This window comes from Trichechus manatus, unplaced genomic scaffold, assembly GCF_000243295.1.
Source record: "Trichechus manatus latirostris isolate Lorelei unplaced genomic scaffold, TriManLat1.0 scaffold00036, whole genome shotgun sequence".
In the NCBI taxonomy this organism is placed as follows: Eukaryota; Metazoa; Chordata; class Mammalia; order Sirenia; family Trichechidae; genus Trichechus; species Trichechus manatus.
Window position 1 is genome coordinate 19,307,534 of NW_004443972.1, and position 6,383 is coordinate 19,313,916.

The 6,383-nt window shown below is 39.6% G+C and overlaps 1 non-coding gene across 1 annotated transcript; it reads left to right on the forward strand.

Annotated features, from left to right (window-relative positions):
* The first annotated feature begins 726 nt into the window (after window positions 1-726).
* On the forward strand, window positions 727-833 carry LOC111820412 (U6 spliceosomal RNA). Its single transcript, XR_002823952.1, has one exon. It is a non-coding gene; the product is annotated as a U6 spliceosomal RNA (small nuclear RNA).
* Window positions 834-6,383: the final 5,550 nt, after the last annotated feature.

The window sequence follows — 6,383 nt, forward strand, 5'->3', positions numbered from 1 at the left end:
CAACAATGGGCTCAAAGATAGCAACAATTGTTGGCACAGGACCAGGCAGTGTTTCATTCTGTTGTACACAGGGTCAGTATGAGTTGGAACCGACTCAACAGCACCTAACAACGACATAGCATGTATAACCAAAACAAAAAACAAAAAAGTTGCTGTCAAGTCAACTCTGATTCATAGCAACCCTACAGGACAAAGTAGAACTGCCCCACAGGGTTTCCAAGGAGTAGCTGGTGGATTCGAACTGCTGACCTTTTGGTCAGCAGCCGAGCTCTTAACCACTGCGCCACCAGGGCTCCATTACATGTATAGACACAGGATAAATATTAAGTAAACAATAAACCAAAACCAAACCCATTGCCATCCAGCCGGTTCCAACTCATAGCCCCTATAGGACAGAGTAGAACTGCTCCCTGGGGTTTCCAAGCTGTAAATCTTTAGGGAAGCAGACTGTCACATCTTTTCCCATGGAGTGGCTAGCGGGTTCAAACTACCGACCTTTTGGTTAGCGGTTGACCGCTTAACCACTGTGCCACCAGAGCTCCTTAAGTAAACAATAGATCAAGCTAAAACTTTAAACACTGATTTTTCTGTGTTTGCCTTAATGGAATCCTAAAAAAGATATCAGATTCATCTTCCTAAAATATAAATTTTATAATGGTAGCTTCTTATGTAAAAACCGATAATAATTCTCAGCTGCCAATCTGATGCTGGCATTCAAGACTCCTGGTGCTCGCCTCGGTAGCACATATACTAAAATTGGAATGGTAAAAAGAAGACTAGCATGGCCTCTGCACATGGATGACTCGCAAATTCATAAAGTATTCCATATTTCTGTGATAGTCGTGAGGAGTGTGCCTCTTATTTCAAGTAGATACAAGAGACTAAACGGGCAGCTTCTGTCCAGAAGTGAGATGGAAAGGCAGAGAGGGTTAGGAGAGTAATTAGAGTCACATAACAACATATGTATAAATTTTTGTATGGGGAAAAAAAAAAGACTCCTGGGCCCACCTTACTTCATCCTTTAAGATAGGAAGTCATCGTAGGTAAAAACTCAAAGTCCAGAATCCAAGTTCTCAGGTTTGAATCCTGCCTCTGCCACTAACTGTAATCTTGATCAAGTTATATAACCTCTCAAGCATCAGTTTCCTCATCTGTAAAGAGAGAAATGTCTCATGAAGTTGTTAAAAGGTTTAAATGGATTAATGTATCTAATGTTCTTGGAATAGCATCTGACACAAAGTTCATGATCAGTAATACTAGTTATTACTGTGGATACACAACATTATCAAATTTTGTAATATAATTTATGTTCAAGGCACTCTGCCAGGTGTGTGGAAGAATCATCAAAACATAAGGCATAGTCCTCGCCCACAAGAACTCATTGGGTCAGGGAGAAAAGTATTGAACTGGAAAAATTAGTTCTAGTAGGTGTACAATATATGTTTAATTGAAATTTTAAAGGGAAGGCTTATACCATGCTTCAAATATATTTCTTGAAAGCAAGCCTCATACCCAAACCCCTTTTCATAAAATGTTTATTTAGTTGTTTTTTTTTTTAAACTACATATTCAGCATTTTACTTAAAGGGAGAAAAATAATTTTTATATTCAGAGATTTAAACATGTTTGGGATCAAAAATGGTATTTCAAATAAAAGTAAATATCAGTTAGCTATATCCTAAACTTAAAGCTGGTTAAGGCTTGTTAATCTTGCTAAGTATATTTGTTATGTATGCAAACAAGAAATAAACTGTATAGTATTTTTTCTCCACAAAGATTATTTTCAATAGTTTTTAGAGATCAGTTCACTCTGAGATTAAATATGCAAAAGAATAGCTTTCCCCATATTTTATTCCTTTAGAATATTTTAACAAAGGATTACCTCTTCTGCTATGAACACTTTTATGTTTTTTAACTTACAGTATCTCCTGATTTTACCTTACTACTTCTGGCTCTGTCACCTTGAATCAAAGCCTTCTCTTGATGTTTTTTCAACCTTTCAAATGCTTGTAGACAATGATGGAGGTAGGGAGAATGCCAGCAAACACAGTCCCAAGACCTCTTTGCCCCACCAGCACGCAACTCATTTAACAGTATACAAATGATTTAACAGTTATACCAGCTGAGTTCCCACAGGAAATCATTTCCATTCCCACCACTGCTTGCAGATGGAGGTCATGTTTCCCTCCCTCCTTACTCACTGCTCAGCCAAACTATTCATATTTACATAATTCTCCCAGTAGTGTTAGGGAAACTTTTTGAAATCAGAGCAGTTCATAGAGTTGTACATGCAGAAAGAGTTGCAGAATGGGAGGATTGAAGAGCTCTTGGGCCAGAGAATGGATAAATTTGTGTTTCTGCCTGTCCTGAATATTCCCCATTTGCCCCTCAAGATCCACTCTCCACCCTGCTCTGTTCCATTGGAGGCTGACTCGTATGAACCCCATCAACAGGCTCTCTTTCTCTGACTTCCTATTGGGTTTGGTCAAGCTGAGGCACTGAGGAGACTGGAGGGCAGGAAGAAACTGGAGTCGGGGTATTTACTCTCTGGCTCCCTCCCCGCAGTACCTAAGGTTGGCAGTCGCTATATTCCTATACCTACAACCACAGCTTATGTTGGATGGTCGTCTCTTACAGTTACAAATAGTGTCTCAAAATCAGGTAACAGTTCCTTTTCCTTTCTTCTTTAGGCCTTAGGTTGTTAACATCTGTCTCCTCTACCAATGCTAGTCCCAGGGTTATTCACCATCGCTTTTTAGTTTCCTTTAATCCTACCCACTTCTTTGTAAATAATTTCTTCACTGAAGTCTCTTCAGCTGTCCCCTGTGAGTGTGCTCTTTTTCTTACTGGGACCCTGGCTGATATTGCTGTAAACTTGGGTTACACAGAGAATATCAGATAACCTCAACTAAATCAAAATAGGTGGGCACTCTAGATGAAAGGCCCCCTGGTGATGCAAACAATTAAGCATTCCGGCAGCTACCTGAAAGGTTGGTAGTTCAAACCTACCCAGTGGCTTGGTGGTAGAAAGACCTGGTAATCTGCTTCCATAAAGATTACAGACAAGAAAACTCTATAGGGTAGTTCTACTTTGTGACATCTGACATCAGCTACGAGTCAAAAACAACTCCACAGCATCTAACGACAACTCTTGGTGTCATCTAAATAACAAGTTTGTTGCTTGTTTGTTTGTTTTCTTCCTGAAAGCTCAGTGGAATGTTTGCCTTATTGGGAATGTGGAAATAAGCGAAACTTTAAGGCAGTGCTGTTCAGAAAAAAATGATCAGAGGTCTGTTAACCTTCAAAGTTCCCCAGGAAACTTATTTCTATCATGTGTTAATAACCTTAGGCATTCCTCGCAAATGACAGTAAACACTCCAATTTGAAAGGACCAACTCATTGCACAGTAAAATGATACTGACCTGGGAGCTAGAACCTGGTTCCAGCCTCAGCTCTTCCACTACCCAGTTGTATGTCTTTGGCAAGTCACTTAATTTCTCTTACTTCACTCTTTTTTCAGTTTTCAGTAGGACAAAGTTATAATTCCTGGCCTTCTAGATCCTGTCATACTTTTAATATAGGCACAGTCCTTCTTTCACAGTAAAATCCACTGGTGAATTACTGACCTGATCGTATGCGCCAGATTCTGAGGTCTGTCTTTTCACATGGCCCATAAACCATTCTACATTGTCTTCAGTTACAGTCAATGAGAGAGGAGGGGGTCTGCCCTGCAGAATGTGCACTGCTGTCTACTCAGTTTAAGCAGGCAGTGACTGTTTTTCACCTCTGACCCCTCCAAACTCCTTGTCTGTTAGGTGGTCTCTGTGAACTTAGATCCATGTGTAAATCAGGACTTTTTCTGGCCTGGGAAGGTTGGACCAACATAAATGTAGCATCGTCTGATGCCTGGTTTTTTGATGAACAGCCTGAGTATCACATTCAACTTCTTTCCTAATAAATTAAGTCTTTTCACAATTCTGTTTTTTTAGCATACTATTCCCTCTGTCCAAAATGCTTATATTCAAGTTGGCAAGCCTCTCCTTTTCCCTCAAAACCCTGTTCAAATATCATTTCCTCTGTGAAACTTTTTCCTGCACTCCCACTCCCTCCTCTGCTCTCCTGCAGCACACCCCTCCTCTGGTCCTCCCGCCTCTACTAGTATTGTCTCACATTGCACTGTACTTATCTGCTTACTTACAGCACACCTCCCACCAGTCCCCCGGGGCCATGGGCTCTTCTGCATCACCTTTAGGGGCCAACGCAGTACCTGACATAAAAATCTACATAATAAATGATAAAAACATTACCGTATAAATGTATGAATAAATGAAATACCTTTCCAAAGACAGGACTGCAATATATACTTGCTTTGGTGTTTTTTTTTTTTTCTTTTTTTGGAAGTATTGCAATTTTTTTATTGTGGTAAATATATATATAATACATTTGCCTTTCAACATTTTTCATATGTATAATTCAGCAACATTATGGTCCCCATGTTGTACAACTATCACCAGTATCTGTTTCCAAACAGATATTTTTTCATCACCCTTAACAAACACTTTCTACCCCATTTAAGACTAGTGATTCTGCCTCAGTATGGATTTATCCTAAAGCACAGAAACAACTAGCCTGGCCAGGAGCAAAAACAGCAATAATACAAGAAACCACAGTAGCAAGATAATCTAAAATTCTCAGTTATGGAAAAGAGGTACAATACTTTTGAAATAAAGCTGCCCCATAAATAGAGGTAGAGCTAGGAATATGAGAATAAGGGGAAAGAGATGCATTAAAGGAAATTATATTCATTTGCTGCTGCTGTTGTTTATATTGTGTTGTTGTTCTTGTTGTTGTTTTCCCAATGCCTCCCACAAGCTGAACAAAATGGACTGGTCTGGAAAAGAAAATAAGTCTGCAGATAAGTTTGCCTTTACCTCTACAAATCTCTTATTAGGCCTAGTATATGTTGTTACAACTACTCTAGTGAAAAATATCCATGAAGTCAACACATTTTTATTGTGGGCTTATAAATTGTGGCTCTAGGAATACAAAGATTATTAAGACACAGTCCCTATCCTTGTCTTTGAGAACCTCATAGTCTAGCTTGGGAAACATACTCATAAACAACTTATGATAATTCAATGTGATAAATGCTGTAAGAGAGGTATGAAGAGTTAGAAGCATAGATGAAGAAGTAGTTAATTCTCAGTGACAGGTAGGGTAATATTGGTCTTGGACGTTTTCAGGGGGAGGTGAATTTAGATCTGAGTATTGAAGAATAAATACACATGTACAGGAAGAGAAGGAAAGCAGAGTATATGTCAGGGAGAGAATAAGCCATTGTTGTTGTTGTTAGATGCCATCGAGTCAGTTCCCTACACACAACAGAACAAAACCCTACGCACAACAGAACAAAACACTGCCCAGTCCGGCGCCATCCTCACAATTGTTGCTATGTTTGAGGTCACTGTTGCAGCCACTGTGTCAATCCATCTCGTTGAGGGTCTTCCTCTTTTTCACTGAACCTCTACCTTACCAAGTAAGATATCCTTCTCCAGGGACTGATCCCTCCTGATAACATGTCCAAAGTATGTGAGATGTAGTCTCACCATCCTTGCTTCTAATGAGCATTCTGGATGATTCGAGAAGCTGGACTATATGAAGAAGAACAGGGTATCATGACTGGAGGAAGACTCATTAACAAGCTGCGTTATGCTGATGACATAACCTTGCTTGCTGAAAATGAAGAGGACTTGAAGCACTTACTGATGAAAATCAAAGACCACAGCCTTCAGTATGGATTACACCTCAACATAAAGAAAACAAAAATTCTCACAACTGGACCAATAAGCAACATCATGACAAACAGAGAAAAGATTGAGGTTGTCAAGGATTTCACTTTACATGGATCCACAATCAACACCCATGGAAGCAGCAGTCAAGAAATCAAACGACGCATTGCATTGGGCAAATCGGCTGCAAAAGACCTCTTTAAAGTGTTGAAAGGCAAAGACGTCACCTTGAGGACTAAGATGTGCCTGACCAAAGTCACGGTGTTTTCAATCGCCTCACATACATGAAAAAGCTGGACAGTTAATAAGGAAGACTGAAGAAGAACTGACGCTTTTGAATTGTGGTATAGGCGAAGAATATTGAATACACCATGGACTGCCAAAAGAACGAACAAATCTGTCTTGGAAGAAGTCAATACAAGTACATGTAAAAACGCACACTGTAAGTTGTACGAAGAGATGTGGCCAGAGACAAGGTTTAGAAAAGTGAGGTCAGAATGATGTTGGTAAGGCCTTTTGGGCCCTCCAGGAATAAAAGGTTTACTCTACATTAGGCTTCAGTAATTCAAATATGAAATACATTCTCCCTTATCTT